At 40.8% G+C, this 12,673-nt stretch overlaps 1 pseudogene; it reads left to right on the top strand.

The window, feature by feature from the left end:
* The first annotated feature begins 10,176 nt into the window (after nucleotides 1-10,176).
* The window catches only part of LOC111543239, a 34,532-nt pseudogene continuing 32,035 nt past the window's right edge, over nucleotides 10,177-12,673 (top strand).

Genomic DNA, 12,673 nt, shown 5'->3' with positions numbered 1-12,673 from the left:
GTCCCTACTTTTCTATCCTACCAAGTGTAGGTTATTCCCAAGTAGCAGTGCCCTCAACTCGTGCCAATGGGAAAATACATACGCTCTTTTTGTTTCTATTGACTTATTTATCTTAAAACATTTTTATGTTACTCTCCTTGTTCCCCAGCCTTATCGAGATACAATTGACCAATACAAATTGTGTATATTTAAGATGCACAACTTGATGTTTTAATATACGTGTATTTTTGTGAAATAATCACCATAATCAAGCTAATTAACATAGCACCATCTCACAGAGTACCTTTGTGTGTGTATACGGTTAGAACATGTAAGATCTGCCCTCCTAGCAAATTTTAAGCATGCAATACAATATTCTTAACTGTAGTCACAGTGTGGTACATTATTTTGTTTCAATTTCAAACTGCCTTGTTTACAAAGCAATTTGGGAATATGGATTATGACACTAAGTTTATTCCTGTCTCTGGAGCAACCAGTTCCTCTAAGAATTTGAACTAAGGTAATATTCCAAAATATTTTTTAAAACTTTATGTACAAAGATGTTGACCACAGAGTTATTCACAGCAATAAAAAATTATGACACATAGTAAAAACTTACGACTAAGAGAACAGTTAATTGCTTTATCAAACATTTGTCCAATGGCATATTTATGTAGCCATTAAAATATCGATGAAACATTTTAACAAAGTTTGTTATAAAGCTTACTTTTTAAGGCTAGTTACAAAAGTTTGTGTGTAGTATTATTTCATTTAACAAATTATAATAAGATACGTTTAGAAAAATACTGAATATACCAAATATTGTCTGAGGTTGCATCTAGGTGGCATAATGTGATAATTAACTTTCTTTTTATTTTTAGACACTATTCAAATTTTCTAAAATTATTACTATTTTTTATAGAAACAGGGTCTTTCTATGTTGCCCAGGCTGGTCTCGGCTTAAGTGATCCTCCCACCTCAGCCTCCCAAAGTGCTGGGATTACAGGAATGAGCCACTGCACCCAGCCCTAAAAGTAATGTATAACTTTATATTTAGAAATTAAACACATAACTTGGAGGGTGAGGAGGATGACCTTGTATAAGCCAATAACTCAACAGTAATATCCTGTTGGATCCTTCTAGTAACTGCTCCCTACATTCCCAGCTGTTGTTTCCTTGGCTGTTTTCCATGATCTTGATCTTTTGCTGCTTTTGATGTTGCCTTGTAACATCACCTAGCAAACTCCTCATATTAACTGAGCTTGCTCTCTACCATATCACCCCTTGTTGTGTCATTTCTTATTTCCTGGTAGTAATACTACTAGTTCCGAATTTTTGTCTGATCAACTCTGTGATAGTCACAGAGTAAAATGATTAGATCAGTTCTTTTAAAGAGACTACTCTGCAGCAATGTGTCTGGAAGACTAGAGTGTGATAAAGACTTACATAATTCTTACACCTCTTCTATGTGACTAGCAGGAATACTAAATGTACTTTTATAGGACTCCTCAGTACACTATAAGCTCCTAGAACATAGCAACTATGTCATCTTGGTCTTTCCAGTGCCTAACATAGTTCTGACAGATAATTGGGGCTTAATAAATGTTTTGAATGAACAAATGACTGAATGGATGAAAGAATGGGTGAGTAATTATTTAATGATGGTGACTGCTATTCATTAAAGAGGCTGGTAAGTCAATTAATATTTATTGAGTACCCATTATGTGCCAGTTTGTACTCAGAGCTAGATTCTAAGAAATTGTGGTAGGAAAGAAATGAACCAGTGAATCAGCTGGACTTTTCGTCCACTGTAAATATGAAGACCGGGGAACCTCTGGGGCCTTTCAAAGATGTGTTTGGATCATCCAGCTAGTGCTAACTAAAGGTTACATGGTCCCAGGGTAACTGATCTGGATTAAGCATAATTGGGCAGACCAGTTTCATCACCATTTAGATGTATAATTTGCCAGAGTCAAAGTGGCCAAAGGTAAGGCCAACAATGCGGTGTCAAAGATTAATGCTACAGCTCATTTGCAGCCCATCAGTAACAATGATCTGGGATCAGCTCTGCCTGAAGTTTCTGCTGACTTTTGAGACAGCAATTTAGACAAAAAAATTATTCTTCTCAAATCTGTTTCTTCTGTAATACAATCACCCATATCTCCCTAATTAGGTAGCCTCTATCAATAGCCCCTAAAGGAAATCCTAATTTACAGCATATTTGGGAATCAAAATTATAATGTTGTGGTGGCTCTGGGCCTTCTCAAAGGTGATTTATCCTACAGGGTGGCCAACAGCCTGAGTCACAGGGACTCATCTCATCCCTGACTGCCAGAGTGAATGACTTTCATCATTTAGAACCTTAGAAATTCAATTAGCTAAGCCTGTGATTCCTTACACATGTGCCACTCTATGTGGTTATCCTGCCCTGAATACACTTTAATGCTGAGTGTCTGGCTATACTCCTAGTCCTAGGATCCTAAGTGGCATCCTGTCTTGTCTTTAATTTTCAGCAGCTCTAATAACAAAGGCAGAAAGAAATGCTTAAGAAGCTAGGTATGACATCTATGGCCTTGAAAGCACACAAAGACTGAAAAAAGAAAAAAACTCCTTTTAAAAATATTCTCTCTCTCTCTCTTTTTTTTTTTTTTTTTTTTTGAGACAGAGTCTTGCTCTGTTGCCCAGGCTGGAGTGCAGTGGCGTGACCTTGGCTCACTGCAGCCTCTGCTTCTCAGGTTCAAGGGATTCTCCTGCGCCAGCCACCCAAGTAGCTAGGATTACAGGTATAAGCCACCATGCCCGACTAATTGTTGTATTTTTTAGAGATGGGGTTTCACCATGTTGGCCAGACTGGTCTTGAACTCCTGACCTCAGGTAATCTACCTGCTTTGGCCTCCCAAAGTGCTGAAATTACAGGTATGAGCTACTGCACCCAGTCTAAAAATATTCTCTTTGATCCAGAGCTTAAATTTAGATAAATGCTAGAATTAGACACTCCTGAAGAATACGTAGGAATTCTTTTTTCCATTTTCTGTCTTTTATCAATCCATGTTTCACCAAGGACTACTGCCTGCATAGCAAACCCAGTAACTTTTAGATATAAAACATATACATTTCATAGCTACTTTTGTTGTGCGTTTTCTAAACCCATATTGTGATTAGGATCCTTTTCTTTTTAGCATTTTTTTTTTTTTTTTTTTTTTTGAGACAGAGTCTCTCGCTGTCTCCCAGGCTGGAGTGCAGTGGCCGGATCTCAGCTCACTGCAAGCTCCGCCTCCCGGGTTTACGCCATTCTCCTGCCTCAGCCTCCCGAGTAGCTGGGACTACAGGCGCCCGCCACCTCGCCCGGCTAGTTTTTTGTGATTTTTTAGTAGAGACGGGGTTTCACCGTGTAGCCAGGATGGTCTCGATCTCCTGACCTCGTGATCCGCCCGTCTCGGCCTCCCAAAGTGCTGGGATTACAGGCTTGAGCCACCGTGCCCGGCTCTTTTTAGCATTTTATTTACAGAACCTTGAACCATGCCATCCTTACATTTCACTTATTTTACTTGTCACTCTAAAGTTCTGGTAGCCCACATCTGAGTTGTCATTTATTAGTATTCTACAGAATCACATTCTATGTATCTTGTTTGACATGGATTTCTATAAAAACACATATTTTAAAGTATCATATTATAATTATTAAGAGAAAAGCAAAGGTGCTGGCAATCACCAATCAATTCTGCTTCCATGCAAATAATTTTTCCACATAAGCTAACTAGCATCATCCTCAATGAAGACATAGATTTAAAAGTATATTGATGGCAACTGTGTCACCACAGATTTGACAAAAAAGGAAAAATAACACAAACAAATGTAATTTTCTCCCCAAGCAAAGCCAGCAATCTCATACAAAGCTATGGACATATCATGCCTTAATTCCATGGAGACTGGCAATTTAAAAAAAAAATTTTTTTCTAATAAAACTGATATCCCTCTAGTTTTTTCTTTCTTTCTTTTGAGACAGGGTCTCACTCTGTCACCCAGCCTGGAATGCAGTGGCACAATCTTGGCTCAGTGCAACCTTTGCCTCCTGGGCTCAAGCAATCCTCCCATCTAGGCCTCCTGAGTAGCTAGGACCACAGGCATGTGCTACCACGCCCAGATAATTTTTGTATTTTTAGTAGAGACAGGGTGTTGCCATGTTGCCCAAACTGGTCTCCAACTCCTAAGCTCAGGCAATCCACCTGCCTCAGCCTCCCACAGTGCTGGGACTATAGGCGTGAACCACTGCACCTAGCCACCTTCTAATTTTCTCTTTGTTTCACTGAGAAACTTAAAAAACAAAACATGTCTTTCAAAGATACAAATCTCAAAAGAGGATATTATTTATGTCCAACTCACTAAAGGAAAATAAAACATAGGGAAGCTAAAAATTCTGCAATTTCAAACCACCCCCAATGAATTTGATTTGAAACTTTCCCAGCAACCATAAAGACATGAGAAAAGCTCCAGTTAGCCCTAGTGGATAAGAAGGTAAGTTATCTTCCCAAAGTAGTGACAAAGAGGTCCCCAATCAACCTAAAGAGGGCAGCAGAAAATAATTAAACATTACATATGCTTATTTCCTCTTTTACTGGCCATTTTGAAAATGAGGGACCCACAGTTTTGTCCACTCTCTTGATTAAAGGGAAGTTCAGAGGATACAGTAAAACCTATGTATCCTGGCGGGACGTGATGGCTCACACCTGCAATCTCAGCACTTTGGGAGGCTTAGTGGGAGGATGGCTTGAGCCCAGGAGTTTGAGGCCAGCCTGGGCAACATAGTGAGACCCTGTCTCTATTTTTTAAAAATGCATCATTTAGATACAAATTTCCTAAGTTAATTAAACCGGATTAAATTGCAAGTGGCTCTGTGAACTACAGACCTTATTCAATCTGACTGATGGCTAGAGCGACAGTATTGCATAGTGTTGAAAGCACTCTGAAATGATAGACTATTCAGGTTTGAATCTCACCTCCAATGCTTGCTGTGTGACTTTGGACAATTCACTTAATCTCTTTGAATGTTAGCTGCCTTATCTGTAAAATGAAGTAGAAACAGAAATTACCTCACAAGACTGTTATGATGCTTCAATGAGTTAGTCTTAGCAAAGCACTTAGCACTACTATTGTGGTTTATTCAAAAATGCTCAACATCCCTAGGTATCAGATAAATGCAAATTAAAACCACAATGAGATAGTATCTGACACCTGTTACAACAGCAATAGACATTATCAAAGATAACAAGGGTTGGTGAGAATGTAAGAAAAAGGGAACCCTTGTACACTGTTGGTGGGAGCGTAAATTAACACAGCAGTTATGAAAAACAGTATGGAGGCTCCTCAAAAAACTAAAAATAGAACTACTATATGATCCAGCAATTGCACTCCTGAGTACGTATACAAAGGAATTGCAATCAACATGTTAAAGAGATATCTGGGCATCCATGTTCATTGCAGCGTTATTCATAACAGCCAACCTAAGTGTCCATCAACAGATGAATGGATAATGTGGTACACACACAATGGAATACTATTCAGCCTTAAAAAAGGAAATTCTGTCATTTTTGACAAGGTAGATGAAACCAGAGAACTTTGCACTAGGTGAAATAAGCCTGTCACAGACAGACAAATATTGCATAATCTCACTTATATGTGGAATCTAAAAAAGTTGAACTTACAGAAGTAGAGAGTAGAATGCTGGTTACCAGAAGCTGGAGGTTGGAGGTGGGTACTGCAGAGATACTGATCAAAGGGTACAAAGCTTTAGTTACACAGACGGAATAAGTTTTTGAGATCTATTGCACCACATAGTGTCCATAGTTAATAATAATGTATTACATATTTCAACACTGTTAGAAGAGTAGATTTGAAATGTTCTCACTCCAAAAAATAACAGGTAGTTGATGTAATGAATATGTAAATTAGCTTGATACGATCATTCCACAATGTATACATAGATCAAAATATTACATTGTATTCTGTAAGTATACACAATTATCTGTAAATTAAAAATAAATATTAAAAAAGAATACTACTGTTACATAGTAAGTACTAGATATAAAACATTTATTAATAATAACTTTGTTTCAAAATGACAGACACTGATAACCCGAAGAAGTATACCGAATTTGGTCAACTCTACCCATTCCTTCAAAATCACTGTGGAACAAACATACGAACAAGATAAAAGACATTAAACGTCAAATATTTGAATTAAAAATTTCATTCACATTCTACAAAAGATAGTTATGAAATTATTATTCAGTGCAAAGTTTTAGTTCTGAACTTGGAATTGTGTATAATAACTGCAGTTTTACAGATTACCACTGCAAACCTGGTGCTATTCAACTGAAAAATAGCAATAATAAATACTCCAGTTAACATACCTTGAAAGCATCCACTTGCCTCCACTCCTTAAGAAGCCTCACTAAAACAAAGATAAAGAATGTTAAAAAGGGAGACAGAGGGACCATATACTCATAAGAACAAAGAAAACAGGAGAAGAGACAACAGAAAAATGCCACAGAAGTTTAGAAATCAGTTGACTGGGGCTGAGTTGCATCCCCGCTCCCACAGAGGATACATTGACTGTGACCTTATTTGGAAATAGGGTCTGTGCGGATGTGATCAAAATAAGACAAAGTGACAGCCAGGTATAGTGGCTCACGCCTATAATCCCAGCACTACAGGAGGCCAAAGCGGGTGGATCGCTTGAGGTCAGGAGTTCAAGACCAGTCTGACCAACATGGTGAAACCCTGTCTCTACTAAAAACACAAAAATTAGCTGAGCGTGTTGGTGCCCACTTGCAGCCCAGCTACTGGGGAGGCTGAGGCAGGAGAATCGCTTGAACCTGGGAGGCAGAGGTTGCAGTGAGCTGAGATGGCACCACTGCACTCCAGCCTGAGCAACAGAGCAAGACTCCATCTCAAAACAAAACAAAACAAAACAAAACAAAAACCTAAAAGTGATACTGGATTAGCCTGGGCCCTAATCTAATGACTGCTGTCCTTACAAAAAGAGAGGGAGTTAGACACAGGCAGATGCACAGGGAAAACACGTAATGACAGAGGCAGAGATTGGAGTGATTCATCTGCAAGCCAAAGAACGCCAAGAATTGCCAGCAGTCACCAGAAGCTAAGGCAAAGGCATGGCACAGATTGTCCCTCAGAGTCCCCAGAAGGAACCAACCTCCTGACACCTTGATTTCTGATTTGTAGCCTCCATAACTGTGAGGGAAAAAATTCCCACAGTTTTAAGCCACCCAGTTTGTGGTAATTGTATGGCAGCTTTAGGGAGCTAATACACTGGTGAACATATGGACTTACCAGAGAAAACTGAAACCCATGTGTTTTCAGAGATGATGCCTGGAAGCAAGCTCACTGACACTGCAGAACCTCACAAAGGCTCAGGAATTGGAAGTACCATACCTCTTCGGTGGGATGAGCTGAAAAGAGACCATTAAAAGTCCCAGAAGCAGTTAAGACTCCTAGATTTCCTCCCCTGGCAAAGTCAGGGAAATGTTCTCTATCCCTCATTCCCAACCTGAAACCTGCAAGATTATTTCTTTTCGGAGATACAGAACCAGGATATGGATTCAGGGACACGAGACACAGCTGAAGGTTAAAATGCTATTATGAAACAGTGGTGTAAGTGAAGGTATGCATGATAATTAAATCTTTTCTTTTTTTTTTTGGAAACAGAATCTCACTCTGTAACCCATGCTGGAGTGCAGTGGTGCAATCTCAGCTCACGGCAACCTCCGCCACCTGGGTTCAAGTGATTCTTGCACCTCAGCCTCCTGAGTAGCTGGGACTACAGGAACATGCCACCACACCTGGCTAGTTTTTGTATTTTAAGTAAAGACTGTGTTTCACCATGTTGGCCAGGCTGGTCTCGAACTCCTGACCTCAAGTGATCCATCCTCCTTGGCTTCCCAAAGCGCTGGGATTACAGACATCATCAGCACGCCTGGTGGAGAGTTAATTTTATGTGTCAACTTGACTGGACCATAGGATGCCCATATATCTGGTTAAACAGTATTTCTGAGTGTCTATGAGGGAACTGAGTAAAAGAGATTACCTCACCTATGTGGGTGGGCATCATCTTATCCATTGGGGGTCTGAATAAAACAAAAAGGTAGAGGAAGGGAGGATTCACTTTCTCTCTTCTAGACTTCTTCAACTGAATCTTTGATCTTTTACCACCCTTGGTGATCCTGGTTTTCAGGACTTCAAACTTGGACTGGAATCTACACCATCAGCTCTCTAGTTATCAGGGCTTCAAACTACAACATGGGCTTTCTGGGTCTTCAGCTTACAGACAGCAGATTGTGGGGCTTCTCAACCCCCATAATCACATGAGGTAATAGATAGATATAGGTACAGATATAGATATCTATTCATTCTGTTTCTCCAGAAAACCCCCAACTAATACCGTGCATCAGTGCATATAATGAAATTACTAAGACTCCCAGCCTCCTTTCTGCGCCAAGAAGGCTGTATATTCTCAAAGCAAGTAACTAGAAGATTACTCTCTAGAAGAAAATAAATAGCTGGTCTTTGCCCCATCATCTTACACCTTGTCCAGCAGTGAACAAGCCTTGCCTATGTTCCCAGAATACCTTTTTAGAGCATCACTTTTACATATAAATTGACAGCAAGGATCACTACACAAGATGAAGAATGCCTCTAGCACAAACAACAGGGACCAAATATAAACAAACAACCAAAAAAAAAAACCACTCAAAAGAATCAAAGTCAATGCAGAGTTATGTAGAAAGCATTTTAAAAGCCCTATAATTTACAACTTCAGAGATAAAAGGAGCTATATTCATGAAAAATAATGTAATGCTATAAAAGAACAGAGAATAAAAAGGGCACTTAGAAATGAAGGTATAATAAACGAAATAAAGTAATCTGATAGTCATTTGTCCAATTAAGTTGAAAAAGTCACAGAGAAAGTAGAATGAAAAGATGAAGAGATAGAAAATAGGACAGACAGGTTAAGAAAAAACATCAGCCAAGAAGGTCCACACAATCTAAATAACAAATTTCAAAAAATAAGAGATACAATAAGAGAGGGCGGGAAGAAATGATCAAATAAATAATATCAGGAGAATCCTCATAACTGAAGAACATATGTTTCAGGATTGAAAAACTGATCAACAGGAATGCGAAAAGACCCGTAAGTAAGACACTCGATTGTGTCTTAGAACCCTGGGAATAAAGGGAAGATCCTAAAGAACACTGGGAATAAAGAGAAGATCCTAAAGCTTCTTGAGACAAAACAAAACAGAAACCAAAGCAGGTTACATATCAAGAAATTTAGTGACCTGTGAAGGAGAAGGAAAAGCAATGACGTAGAGTTTCTCAACAATTCTGGAGGCTAAAATATTGTGGAGCAAGTCCTCCAATATTCCGAGTGAAAGTTATTTTCAACCTAGAACTCTGTGCTCAGCCAGAATAAAAACAGTTCCAGACATGCACGCTCTGTGGGAAAAAAGACCTGGAAGCAACCTCCCTCAAGGAACTATTGGCGGATATGTTCCACAACATGAGGGTATATAATGAAGAAAAAGACACACATTCAGGAAATAGGAAACTCACCTCCAGGAATAAGAAATAAGACCTTCCCAGGATGGACGTGAAGGAGACCCAAGGACATCAGTTGAGAGCTGTGCCTTCCAAATTTTGATGTGCATAGGAATTACCAGGGGATCTTGTTGCAATACAGATACTGATTCAGAAAGTCTGGGTACGGCCTAAGATTTGGCTTTTTAACAAATTCCCTCAGGATGCTGGGGCTGCTGGTTCAGCCTTTGCATATCAGGGGTGTAAAGAAAAAACAGTCCAAATTGTACCAAGAAGACGACGGTACAGAGACAGAGACAGACTTTTATTTCCTTCTCGGAGATAATCGGGAACGAATTAGTGTAAGTCAATAACCGTATAGTAGGGGAGGGAGAGGGATGGAGGAGAAGGAGAAAAAGATTAATATTTTAAGTAAACATAAATGAAGAAAAAACAAGGAAGGGGCTATATTGAGGGTAGCCGCAACCAACCTTGCCTCTAGTAGACACCTGAAGAGGAAGGTTGGACCACCCTAACGGATTCAGATTCAGTAGTCTGGGGGCGTCTCTGGAGTGACCCTGGAAGATGCTCCAGAAAGCCTAGATGCGGACCACAAGGACAGATGACGCCCCTTTCCCTGCCCAGCAGGGCAGTAGTCAGGGCCTCAAAGCACCCTGCACCAGGCCTCAGGGGGCGGGGCATGGGCGGAGCCTTTTCCCTAATGCCCGAGCGGCGCTGGGATTCGGATTGGAGGCTTTTGAACCCGGAAGCAGTTGGCCGCTCTCAAAAGCGCCCGCCGATCGCGGAATTCTGCTGGCGCTGCCGCTGCAGAATATTGGGCTGCGGCAGGAGGCGCAGGCCCGGCGCAGGGGCGGGGCCGCAGATACTGCCAGAAAGGGTGTGCGGGCAACGCGGGTCGCTTTGGGTGACAGCCAGGGCACCAGGAGGCACCGCGTTTCATTCACGCAGTGACTGTTAAGCTTGCTCTGTGTCCGGGGTCTGCAGTTTGCTGCGGGGACCCTGCCCAGGGTTGCTGTCTAGCGCTCTGTAGGGGGTTGGACCAGGAAAGTAGCGCCTCTGCATCTTCTGCCCAGCTCCTCTTGGCGCATTTCCTGGGGAAACTGATTAAGCCAACCAACGTTTCATTCATTCGCCCAGCCAGATAGATTGGGAACCGATTACATACCAGACATTGTGCGGGGCGCTACGTATTTGGGGTCAACCCGCCTGTCCCTGCTCAGTGTAGAGTCTCTGGCCTGGGGAGGAGGGGGGGCACAAGCGAATATGCAGTCTACTGTGACTTCTTTGTTTGGGATTATAACGGTGGTGTGTAGAAAGTGCTGTGGAAACACTGAAGGAGGATTTAACAAGTCCCGGGGGTTTTAAAAAAGACTTTTAAGACAACTCTTTGAAAATGGGTTTTGAAGGCAGAGAAGTAAGAGTCTGAGACATAAAAGGGTAGGAGATGTTTGAGCATAGCGGAGCGTTCGGCTTGGTCAGAGCCAGGGAAATGAGAAAGCAAGAGGGACCTGATCATAAAAGCACTATGAGAGGGGAAGGGGAAAATGTATGTGCATTATCTCATACTTTACTACGATTTCGGAAGGTATGTAACCACTACAGTAGCAATAAGGGGAATCAGACAGGAAAGAACTGCCATTGTGATAACTAAAGTTTTAGAAAACTTAGTCTGGCAGTGTTATAAATCGGACAGGGTGAGACATTTATTAGTTCATTCTTAATGAACTAGTAAAGGGCCATGTGTATAGGCATTCTTCATATTGGGTCATGCATTCTAGGAATACCAGGGTAAAGGAGAAAAGCAGCCTCTGAAGGGTACAGCTCTCCTAAATTCTAGTTGTTAGGGATATGGAGATGCTGAACTAGTGTGTGAGTTAAGACAGAGCTGAAAAAATTCTCTCTGAAGGTTTAGTGAAGAACTGCTTTGGTGACCTGAGGTGCTTAACTAGAAATACAATACCGGAAATGAAGGTAAGCCTATAGAGACTATAACCATAATGGCCAGCATTTGCATATTATGTGCCAGGACTGTTCTGTGTATTTTTACATATAATAACTTATTCCTTGTAACAATCCTATGATAGAGGTACTGTACGCCCTTTTTGCAGATGAGAAAACGAGGCACAGAGAGTTTAAGTAACTTGCCTAAGGTTGGAAATCAGCTGGAAATACGTAGGGTCAGGAGTCAACCCAGGCAACCTAACCATTAAGCAAAACTGCCTTTTAGCAAGACAGATTAAGCCTTTTCTGACAACTTCAGTTGGAGCCAGTCTTTGAAAGTCTGACCAAAACAGTTATAAAAACAAGATAGGATAGCTCAGGATTTCGTATGTTCCTACTGTTCTATATTTGCAGTTGGAGAAGCAACATAATGAAGTGGTTGAGAATCTGCTGTGGTGCCAGGAGAGTTACTGAAATTACTAAAGACAATTTGGAGAATGGAAGTTTTGTGTGCCAATTTTCAGTGTGAAAAAACAGTTGGATGTGAAGAAAAGTAAATTCTGTGAAGCTGATGTCTCCAATGACCTTCGAAAAGAAGTAGAAAATCATTATAAGCTCCCTTTACCTGAAGATTTCTTTCACTTCTGGAAGTCCTATGAAGAACTTGATTCTGAAAAACCAGCTGGCGAGTTGCTCCAGAATCATTCTTGTATAAATGGAAAAAGTAATGTAATAGGAAATGGGATGGGTGTGGTGGCCTCACACTCTGTAATCCCAGTTGAGGCAGGAGGATTGCCTGAGACCAAGAGACCTGGTCAACACAGCAAGACCTCTTCTCTACAAAAAAATAAAAATAAATAAAATTAAATTAAAAAAACTAGGCATGGTTGCATGTGCCTATAGTCCTAGCTACTTGGGAGACTGAGATGGGGGGATCCTTCATTGAGCCTAGTAGTTCAAAGTTGCAATGACCTATGATCACACCAGCCTCAGTGACAGAACAAGACCTTGTCTCTAAAAAATATAATTGGCCAGGCATGGTGGCTCACACCTGTAATCGCAGCACTTCAGGAGGCTGAGGCAGGCAGATCACTTGAAGTCAGGAGTTCGAGACCAGCCTGGGCAACACGATGAAACC

The sequence above is a fragment of the Piliocolobus tephrosceles genome, chromosome 14 (genome assembly GCF_002776525.5).
Source record: "Piliocolobus tephrosceles isolate RC106 chromosome 14, ASM277652v3, whole genome shotgun sequence".
NCBI lineage: Eukaryota > Metazoa > Chordata > Mammalia > Primates > Cercopithecidae > Piliocolobus > Piliocolobus tephrosceles.
Note: the sequence above shows the minus strand (reverse complement) of the source record. Positions and strands in the feature narration are given on the sequence as shown.